This window comes from Scyliorhinus canicula, chromosome 5, assembly GCF_902713615.1.
Source record: "Scyliorhinus canicula chromosome 5, sScyCan1.1, whole genome shotgun sequence".
Taxonomy (NCBI): Eukaryota; Metazoa; Chordata; class Chondrichthyes; order Carcharhiniformes; family Scyliorhinidae; genus Scyliorhinus; species Scyliorhinus canicula.
Window position 1 is genome coordinate 121,561,499 of NC_052150.1, and position 11,262 is coordinate 121,572,760.

An 11,262-nucleotide genomic window follows, 5' to 3' on the forward strand; every position below is an offset into this window, starting at 1 on the left:
CACGGGCCCCACTCCAAGGAATCGTCATCAGAGCAGTCATAATCAGCTCAATGTCCTTGGGTCGGTTCATATCAGTCACCAGCCCATATCCCCTGGCAACGGTGATGACACATTAGGGATGGTGACCAGGTCAGACTGGAGGTCAGGTTCAAGGTCAAGTTCAGACTGGAGGTCAGGTTCAATGTCAAGTTCAGAATGAAGGTCAGGTTCAAGGTCAAGTTCAGACTGGAGGTCAGGTTCAAGGTCAAGTTCAGAATGAAGGTCAGGTTCAAGGTCAAGTTCAGACTGGAGGTCAGGTTCAAGGTCAAGTTCAGAATGAAGGTCAGGTTCAAGGTCAAGTTCAGACTGGAGGTCAGGTTCAAGGTCAAGGTCAGAATGAAGGTCAGGTTCAAGGTCAAGTTCAGAATGAAGGTCAGGTTCAAGGTCAAGTTCAGAATGAAGGTCAAGTTCAAGGTCAAGTTCAGAATGAAGGTCAGGTTCAAGGTCAAGTTCAGAATGTAGGTCAGGTTCAAGGTCAAGTTCAGAATGAAGGTCAGGTTCAAGGTCAAGTTCAGACTGGAGGTCAGGTTCAAGGTCAAGTTCAGACTGAAGGTCAGGTTCAAGGTCCAGTTCAGACTGAAGGTCAGGTTTGGGTTTCAATGTCACGGGGAGGGGAATCACCCTGGCTGCCCTGACGAGGTCGTTTATCTTCTTATGGCACTGAGTGCCTGTCCTTGGGGTGATTCTGGCAGAACTGACCACCTCAGCGACATCCCTCCACAGACGACTACGTCGGCGCGGGGCGAGCCTGCGCCCATCTCGGGGGTAGAGGTCCTCCCTCCTGGCCTCTACAGCGTCCAGGAGCGCTTCCAGGTCTCGATCCTGAAATCTCGGCGCTGGTCTACGGGACGCCATGTCCGCACATCTGGCGGGGGGTGGGCGAAAGCGCTATTTGTTTCCGGGTTCGCCGGGCGCCGTTGATAACGTCGCCCGACGCGTCACTTGCGGGGCGCATTAACATGACGCGTTTAGCGTCAGTCAGCTGCTAGCTCCTCCGGGAACGGAGAATAGCGGCCTTAAAGAAGGCCCCGACGCCGGCGTGAGTAGCACCGATTTTTTTTCGCAGGCAACCCGCGTTACGAAGGGCTACGGAGAATCCAGCCCATTGTGTGCAGTTTTGGGCCCCGTATCTAAGGAAAGATGTGCTAGCCTTGGAAACGGTCCAGAGGAGGTTCACAAGAATGATCCCCTGGAATGAAGGACTTGTCATATAAGGAGCGGTTGAAAACGCTGGGTCTGTACTCAATGGAGTTTAAAAGAATGAGGTGGGATTCCATTGAAACTGACAGACTTCTGAGAGGCCTACATAGTGGATGTGGAGAAGATGTTTCCAAAAGGAGAGACTAGAACCTGAGGGCACAGCTTCAGACTGGAGGGACGATTCTTTAAAACTGAGATAAGGAGAAGTTTCTTCAGCCAGACGGTGGCAAATGGGTGGAACTCATTGTTGCAGAAGGCTGTGGAGGCCAAGTCACTGAGTGTCTTTAAGTTAGAGATAGATAGGTTCTTGATTAATAGGGGGATCAGGAGTTATGGGAAGAAGGCAGGAGAAGGGGGATGAGAAATGTATCAGCCGTGAATTGCAGAGTGGAGTCGATGGGCCGAATGGCCTAATTGTGCTCCTAAATCTTATGATCTTATGTCTCTCAGTGCCCTCAGCTAGGCCCTCATGGGACTGGGTGACTTCCCCTGATGAGCGTGAGGTGCTCTGGAAGCCCTCGGCAAGTCCACCAGAGACTGGGACATGCCCCACAGCATCTCATCAAGGTCCATCTGGTACTGGGTCATGTCCTCCAGCGACTAGGACATGCTGTTGAGGCCCTCAGCCATGGCCTTTACTGATTGAACCATGGCTTGGACATTTCCACACATGTTGCCGATGTAGTGCACCAAGCTCTCCACTGCGATCGTCACCCGAGCAGTGTTGGCCCTGGTGCCATGCATTGCTGGCACCGTCTCCTGCACCTGTGGTTACGGGTGTGGTGTTCTTTGTGCTGCTTATTTAGGATGGTTGACATAGTGTTCCACAAAAATCACAGTATAGCTTTTGTGAAACAAAGCTATGATTGTATTTACACAACAAAACTGGGTTTTGACACTTAGTCCTTTTAGAATACAAAATTGATCAATAACATCCAGCTACACTCATCTGCTGCTAATTTCACTAACTGGTATATGCTATAATCTAGCCTTCACACACTAACTGCTCTTATGACCTTCACTAGCTATCTCCTGCATACACTCCTCTCCGAAGGTCTAGCATCACAGCTTTATCTAATAGTATCTGCAGCTCCCTCTAGTGGCTATTCATGGTGTCACATTAACCTTTGTAATGCTGATAGTTATGATAATACCACGTCCCCCTTTCTTTGTGAAATAAAATATTCTTACAGTGGTTAAGATATTTTCTTTTAACTTGACCTTGTAGGCGTATTGCTCTCTAAATAACTAGTAACTATCACTATCTCATTATCATACAATACAGTATTTTTTGTAATGACAGTTGTATCACATAGATGAATATAGGTTAAATTTACAATCACAAGCTCTCTCTAGAGGTCGTCTTCTTCTGGTCGAACGTCTCAGTGGAGTGTTCAAGGCGTTGGATTACTCTATCCCATCTTCTCGCGGTGTTAGTGCTAAACTTGAATTTGGAAGGGCCATGTCCATGAATATGTTGTCATGTGGAACAACTTTTTCACATTGCGATTGAACCTTGTGCTTGACACAAAGTACTTTCTCCCGAACAGCGATCCTTGTTCTGTTTCTTCTAAGTAGGACCTAGGTGCTACCTGTTTCAGAACGTTTGCAAGATTTAGCCAGCCACCTTCTAGATTTTGAATCCTTACAAAGTCCCCTTCGTAAAACTGAGCTAGAGGCTTGGTATGTCTATTGTAGACCTCTTGTTGCTTCTTTTTTGTCTTTGTAATTCTTTCACTTATCTTCTTGTTATCAGTTTCTGGACTGATGATTTGTGGTAAAGTGGTTCATAGTCTTCTCCCCATCAACATTTGAGCAGGTGAGCGACCCATTGATAACGGTGTTGCTCGGTATGCTAACAACGCTAATGACACGTCTTGACCATCTTCACTCGCCTTGCGGAATTATCTCTTAATTATCCCTACTCCTTTATCTGCTTTCCCATTAGACTACAGATAAAGTGGGCTCGATATCACGTGGTTGAAATTATATTGCTCTGCAAACTGTGTCCACTCCCAACTCGAGAAACATGGACCATTGAAAATGAAATGAAATGAAAATCGCTTATTGTCACAAGTAGGCTTCAATGAAGTTACTGTGAAAAGCCCCTAGTCGCCACATTCCGGCGCCTGTCAGAGATAACGTTGAGTGGAATACCATGGCCATCACTATAATGTTGTTTAAATCTGGTTACTGGAACAGTTGGTGCTAAATGACACTGTGCTTCGAAGTGGTTCAGTCTACCACAATTGGAACAAAGTTTCCCTCTCGCCGGACAATATGTTTACTGTGGGCGTGTCCACTTAGACGCAGTTTTCTTTGCAGCGACATAGCATTAATGGCGTCATCCACGTTTATCGATTTTGTGCTCTTTTCCTTAGCCACAAATTTGGCATATTCGCTCAATGCCTGTTCGCTGGCCTTACACATATTTAAAGCGTCTTCAATCGACTACACCGGTTTTCTCAAAATTTTCTCTGTTGATTCCGAATAGAACTTTATCTCGCAGCATAGACTCGGAGCTTGATGCAAAATCACCGTAATGCGCACGGAGATTAAGATCTGTGATGCCTGAATCTACAGACTCTGCTCTGAACTGCAGCCGTTTGTTTAACATGTAGCGCTCTTTAGAATTTTTTTCACAGCAAGCATTTTTGTAGCAGCATGCTGTATTTACTTTTGTCCTCATCTAAACTGAATTCAAACAAATTGAATAACTCCAATGCTTGCGGTCCAATCAAATTTAGTAGGAGAGCTATCTTACGTTGGTCTGATGCATTTTATAGCGTGGAGGAAGAAATAAAGACTTCAAACTGTTGCTTAAAGAAAGCCCAGTTCTGGCATAGTTTACCATGTGTCTTCAGGCTTCTTGAGACTTTCTATCTTCGGATCAGTCTCTACCGTAGATTTTTTCTGAGTTTTTGCTTCTGGATTGCTTTCTTCAATCTCCAATGCTATTCTACACTAACCTAATTACTGTTTCTTTCAAGAATAGACTCCTGATATATTGTGGTCTTCTTTGTATTGCTTAATCAGGATGGTTGGCGAAGTGTTCCACAAAGCCCTCAGTATAGCTTTTACTTAAACAAAGCTATGATTTTATTTACACTACTAAACTGGGTTTTGACACTTAGTCCTTTTAGAATACAGAATTGATCAATAACATCTAACTAACTCATCTACTGCTAATCTCACTAACTGGTATAAATTATAATCTAACCTTCTCACACTAACTGCTCTTACGATTTTCACAAGCTGTCTCTTGCATACACTCCTCTCCTAAGGTCCAGCATCATTGCTTTATATAGTCGTATCTGCAACTCCCTCTGGGCTATTCATAGTACCACATTAACCCTTGTAATGCTGATAGTTATGATAATACCACATCTGGGCCTCTTTCAATTGGCCATGGACCGACTAGAGGGTTGCTGATATCCCCCTCTGAATCTAGCGACTGCATCAGCTCCAGGTAAGCCAGGTCCAGAGGCTCAGAATCTGACTGGGACCCAGCTGGGTCTAGGATCCAGCAGATCTATGACTACTGTCTCACCTGGGAGTTTCCACCTCCACCTGATGTACAGCAGAAACTGTGGTGCTCACCAGATTGTGCATGTGGGGGGGGGGGGGGGGGGGGAGAGGGCCCGTATGCGCTAGGTGGGGGGAGGATTGGGGAGTATGGGAGGGGGCATTAATCTTCTTACAGCACTAGGTGCCAGTCCTCCTGGTCATACTCCCCAAGCTGACAGCTGCTAACACGTCCTGCCAGGCAGCACTGGCTGTCCTGTGGCTGACTCTCCTTGCCCCTCAGGGGAACAGGGCATCCCGTCCAGCTTCGATCATGTCCAGTAATCTGCCAAGGTCGGCATCCTGAATCGTGAGGATGGCCTTCTCGGCGGCATTACTGCTAGCTGAGCGGGGTTGACTGTGCAATAATGGTTTAAGTACCGCTCTCCGTTGTTGGTGGAGGGCTGGCGAGCACGGCCCCACCGAATCAGCCGGTATGACCATCATTTTCAGCATAAAGCCTGTGGGTCCTCGTTCGGCGGACCAATTAAAGTTTTATAGTGGTGTCAGCCTCATCAGGCCCAGCGGTGGGAAGTTTGCGGCTATCCCTAGTCACTACCACACGGAGAAACTTTTCCATGAAATCGTGCACTTGTGGCGCGATTCTTCGCACTCACGCTGGTTCGGAGAATAGCGGGCCGCGCAAATTCTTACGGCGACACAGGTCCGACGCCCTCCCGCTATTCTCCGAACCCCGCACAAACTACACGTCGGGATTCCCGGCAAAGGCCTCGAAAGCCCCCCCGACACGACCAGAAACCCGACTTTTTGGCCCCCCGCTATTCTCCGGCCCGGATGGGCCGAAGTCCCGATGTCATCACGCACTGTTTTCACGCCGGCCAACACACCTGCTTTTGATGTTCAGCTTCGAGTAGGTGAGCGCACCGCTCAGCGCACTGCTGGAGTCTGGCCACAACGGGGAAGGAATCCCCGAGAACGGGAGGGGGGTCCAGAGCGGGGAGGGAGTGGGGGAGATGGAGGAAGGAGGGGGGAGATGGAGGGGGGTGTGGGGGAGAAGGAGGGGGGAGTGGGGGAGATGGAGGGGGGAGTGGGGGAGATGGAGTGGGGAGTGGGGGAGATGGAGGGGGGGAGTGGGAGTGGGCGGGGTGTTAGGGAGAGAGTGAGCGAGTGACCCGTCCAACCCTGTAACAAAATGTCTGCCACCATGTCATGGCGTGCCGGTCACAAGGACACGGCTGCTGGTTGCCCTGTGGCTTACGGCCACAGGCCACTGACGCACCGGTGAAGAGGACGTAGTTAACTGCCCGTTGGATGCAGAAAGTGACCAAGGGTTAGGCTGCCCGCGTGTCAGCAGCGCGACCAGGCCACTGGGACACACAGGTATCCCGTGGCAGGCGGCGGCCGAGGTGTCGACTAACTTCCGTCTAACATGTCCCGTTTCTCTGGCCCCCACCACCCTTCTGTAGGTTAGCACAATGTCTGCGAACAGAACGGCTATGTTCTGCGCAGTGGTTGGGGCCGCTGCATTGTATTTGGAGATGGAGCAGCATCCACAGCCTCAACCCGCAGTGGATGCAGGGACAGCTGCAGCAGCAGAGGGAAGGGGCGAGGAGTTGCCAGTCGTCGAGCAGCATGGGGGGGAGGAGGAGGAAGAGGAAGAGGAGAGAGTGAGGGTGCAGCTACGGCACCAGAGGCGACGACCAAGGTCGAGGGTGTACCGTGTCCGGATCTCTTTCCTAACAATGATGGACATCACCTGCAGGAGGAGACTCCGGCTGAGTAGGCAGACGGTGATACATATCTGTCACCTCGTGGTGCACCTCGCCCCACGTGGAACGGGGGGAGGACACGCGATCCCGGTTGCCATCAAGGCATCAAGGTGACGGTCGCTCTTAACTTGTATGCGACCGGCTCCTTCCAGTCTCCGAGCGGGGACCTCTCCGGGATCTCCCAGTCATCGGTCCACAGGTGCATCCGGGATGTGACCGACGCCCTCTATGCCATCGCGGACCGCTACATCATCTTTCCCGAGGACCGAGCAACTCAAGGCTCACGAGCTCGTGGATTTGCCAGCGTGGCCGGGATTCCGATGGTGCAGGGGGCAATCGATTATGTTCACGTCCCCATGCGCCCGCCTGCAGGGTACAGGGACGTGTTCACAAACAGGAGTGGGACATACTCCATGAATTTCCAGGTGGTATGCGACCCCCACATGAGGATCATGAACGTCTGTGCAAGGTTCCCAGGGAGTGTGCATGACTCCTACATACTGGCGCAGTCGTTCATCCCTGCGATGTTTGAGGGACGTCCCCCCCCCGGCTGAGGGGCTGGTTGCTAAGCGACAGGGGTTATCCGCTGAGGTCTTGGCTGATGACGCCTATACGGAGGCCTCAGACCATTGTGGAAACCCGATACAATGAGGCCCATGCAGCAACCAGGGGTGTGGTGGAACGCTGCCTTGGCCTCTTGAAGATGAGATTCAGGTGCCTGCACCGCTCCGGAGGGGCCCTGCAGTACCAGGCCGACAGGGTCGCTCGCATTGTTGTGGTCTGCTGTGCGCTGCACAACATCGCGATGCAGAGGGGAGATGACCTGCTGCAGGAGGCGGAGGGAGAAGCAAGTGGCAGTGGTGCCAGCACAGAGGAGGAGGAGGAGGAGGAGGAGAGGGAGGAGGAGGAGGCTGGTGGAGTGGTGGGCGCAGCATGCAGACACGACCCAGGTGCTGGTGATTTCCAGGAGGCGGCACGATGGACCCGGCGAGGACGGCGGGCACGCGACGCCTTGGTGGCAGCACGGTTCACGCGTCGCATGCGACGTCCCCGCTGAACACCAAACCACCACCTGCATTGCTAGTCATGCAGAGGGTCAACACACAACTGCCACCACCACAACCGCCCCCCCCCCCCCCCTCTCAGTGTACACTGCTCCACTTCGACATCACCCTTACCACTGGGTCCAGACAATATGGCACAACATTGATGGCTGTGTCAGCGGGTGTGATCAGTGCCATGTGGAATGATGACAGCCCGCTCTGCGAAGAGCTGTGAGCTCAGAATCATTAGAGAGAGTCTGACCCATGGCAATAGCTGAACCATCCACCTTGGTGACCGCTGAGATCGTCACGGACACTCCATCACGTGCCCGCGTGGGCTAGCTGTGGGAGGGGGTGGGGGGAGGGGCAGGGACTGCACACCCGGCACCGAAGTTTCACCGCTCATCAACCCCAGCGACACTCGGTCACCATCACGATTCCTGTGGCTGTGGAACAATCACACGGTATTACAAGTAAGGTGGAACAGTGCGTTTAATGTGGACAAAAATTTACAGGTGCCCTAGCCCCTACAACTAAACTGTGCCCTTCACCCGTGCCAACTTACTCTGTGTCTCACTTTGTTGCCTTACAGGCCCTAACATTACGTCTAAGTGAGTCCCCAGATGATACAGCAGGAGTGGAGGAGGACTGCTGCGAATCGCCCCCTTTGACTCGTTTCTCCTTCGGCAAGCGTTTCCTGGGGCGACCCGGCCTTGATGGGTCAGGCTGCTCTGCGGGCGTCTTGGGTGACGTTGTGCCACCCTGCTCTGCCTGCTGTCCACCCGATCCACCAGGGATGGGACGGGGGGAGGCCGAGAATTCCGGGACGTCCCGTGATGGAGTTAATGGGACGGGCCCCGAAACCTCCTCCTCCCTCGGGGAGCCCGGTGGCCCCCGGGCCTCACTTTGGGACAGAGGTGCGGGCGGGGAGGTGCCCCTTTGCGCCACCGACACCTGCGCTGCCAGTCCTGGAGGCCTGCAATGGTATCCACCAGGATCCGAAGGTTCGCAGAGACGGAGTCCAGGGAGTTAGACATTCCCGCCAGGGACTGTGCGACCTCAACCTGTGAGTGCACGACGCCATCCAGCTCATGTGTCAGGCGGTTGATGCTCTCGGCGACTGACTGCTGCGACTGTGCCATGACCTTCTGAGACTCGGCCAAGGCCCGCAGCACGCCGGCAATGTCGTTTTGGCTCTGGCGCATTGCTGCCTGTCAGAGGGCAACCCTGCCCAGGGCCGAGGATGACGCGTGCACATTAACCCTAATGCCTTGCATAACCTGACCCAATGCCTCCACCGCGGATGCCACCCGTGCGGTGTCGGGCCGGGTTGCTGCAATGAGCGGCACCACTCCCTGCTCGTGGATGCGGTTCGACTCCTCTAACAGCGTCTGCAGAGTCTGGAAGACAGCCCTCATCCCGTCATTGTTTCCCTGGGTTTCTTGACACATCGGCTGTGCGGGTGGGTTGAGAAACTCCAGGAACTCGGAAAACGTCTGGGAGCCAGCTGCATGAGTCAGCCTCCGCCAGTCCGGGCCCTCGTCTGCTCCGACCTCCACCTGCTGTACCTGCTCAGCTGTGATGTGCGACCCAGACTGTGACCCAGGAGCCTCATCAATAAATAGGCCAACCGGGGTGAGTGTCTCTGGGATGGTGGATGGTGTGGGAGATAGCAGTGCCGCAAGCTCGAGGTCGTCTTGGGTTGACGCCTCCTGTATGTCATCGTCCCGCTCAGAGGCCGCAGGGCGTTCGCGGGCCATTTCTCTCTCTTGCTCTGTCGCCACCCTCTGGGCGTCCTGCTCCACAGATTGGGTTGGGGAGGATGGGACTCCCCGCTGATCGGGCACCCTCTGTCGTCCGGCCCTGGGTGCGGTGGGAGCAGATGCCTGTGTCCGCCTGGAGGCAGACGGCCCTGGTCGTTCGGCATCACGTCCTAGGGAAGAGAATGAAACGGGTTATTTAGATTCGCTCGGCCGGGCGCTGGACGGTCCAAGTGGGCAGGGTGTGAAGGGACAGAGGATGGGGGAGGTGTTCCAGTGGGCAGGATGTATGAAGGGACAGAGGATGGGGGAGGTGTCCCAGTGGGCAGGGTGTGAAGGGACAGAGGATGGGGGAGGTGTCCCAGTGGGCAGGGTGTGAAGGGACAGAGGATGGGGAGGTGTTCCAGTGGGCAGGGTGTGTGAAGGGACAGAAGATGGGGGAGGTGTCCCAGTGGGCAGGGTGTGAAGGGACAGAGGATGGGGGAGGTGTTCCAGTGGGCAGGGTGTGTGAAGGGACAGAGGATGGGGGAGCTGTCCCAGTGGGCAGGGTGTGAAGGGACAGAGGATGGTGGAGGTGCTCCAGTGGGCAGGGTGTGTGAAGGGACAGAGGATGGGGGAGGTGACCCAGTGGGCAGGGTGTGAAGGGACAGAGGATGTGGGAGGGGGGAGTGTTTGTCATGCAGGGTTGTCTCACTTGTTGCAGCTCCGCCAACCTCGCATAGCGTGATCTCCCGGGTGGCAGATCCCCCAACAAGATCCAGTGCCCTCTGCTCCATCATAGTGAGGGGGTGCAGGATGGGCGAACCCCCTCCAGTCTGGTTCCGCTCACGGTTGTTGTGAGCGGTCTTGGCCTGTTGGGGGAGGGGGCATAGGTAGATCATTACAATACGGCAGGTATCAGCAGTCCGTTCAGGTACTGGCACAGTTTGGGGGTCAAGTTGTAATAAGACCATTGCACCTCTCCACGGGGGCCTGAGCGCTGGGTCTGTGACTACTTTGTTAACCACCCTCAACTAACTCTGCCCCAATCCCCCTCCACCCCCCGTGCTGCGGGGGGGGGGGGGGAGGTGGGTGATTAAGTTAAGGGGGGAGGGATGGTTGTGACCCGGGGGCACCCTCTTGGCACTTACCCTGGCAGCCCTGGTGAGGTTGTGCATCTTTTTCCGGCATTGGTCTGCAGAGCGAGGGGTCTGCCCCACAGCACTAACGGCAGCAGCCACCTCATGCCAGGCCTGGCGCACCGCGCTGGCAGGGTGGCGATGCCCTCTACGCGGGCAGATGATGCCCCTCCTCTGCTCGATGGATTCGAGCAGCGTCTCCACATCAGCCTCAATGAATCGCGGGGTTGCTCTCCTGAGATCCGACATCCTGGACTACAGTTTCTGTGCTCGCCCGCGCCTTTTTATGGCGTCACGTGGGCGTGTTCGTAGCGTCGCCGCGTTCCGGCGTCATCGCGCACGTGATTGACGCGGCCCTGTTCCTAGCCCATTTCCCGGACGTGAATACTTCGGGAAATGGGGCGTTTTGGGTCGTCGTAAAAGTCGGCCGTTTTCACGGCCAACTTCGCGATTTTCCGCGGGAGGGGAGAATCACGCCCTTGATTTCTCTCACTATCAAAAGAGAACTCTCAACATCAAGATTATGGTGACGTTTGTTATTCTTGCAACTAAATTCAGTTTACTTCTGAGGAAATCATACAACTCGGAACAAGTACAACACAGTGGGATGGCTGATGAAAGTATTTTTTGAACAAAAATCTAGAACGCATGAGTACGTTAGTCATATAGATCATTTTGGCTTTTTATTTAAAATATAAAAGAAACAGACCTGGCATCCACTATGCAAGAGCTATACTCCACAGTTGGTGCAGTCCTCATTCCAGATGAACTACACTAAATATCGGTTCAGTCTTTTGCACTGAATATT

General features: G+C 53.5%; 1 long non-coding RNA gene across 1 annotated transcript in view; it reads left to right on the plus strand.

Annotated features, from left to right (window-relative positions):
* The window catches only part of LOC119966227, a 79,426-nt gene that overhangs the window by 15,326 nt on the left and 52,838 nt on the right, over positions 1-11,262 (plus strand). The gene's annotated exons all lie outside the window — the stretch shown is intronic.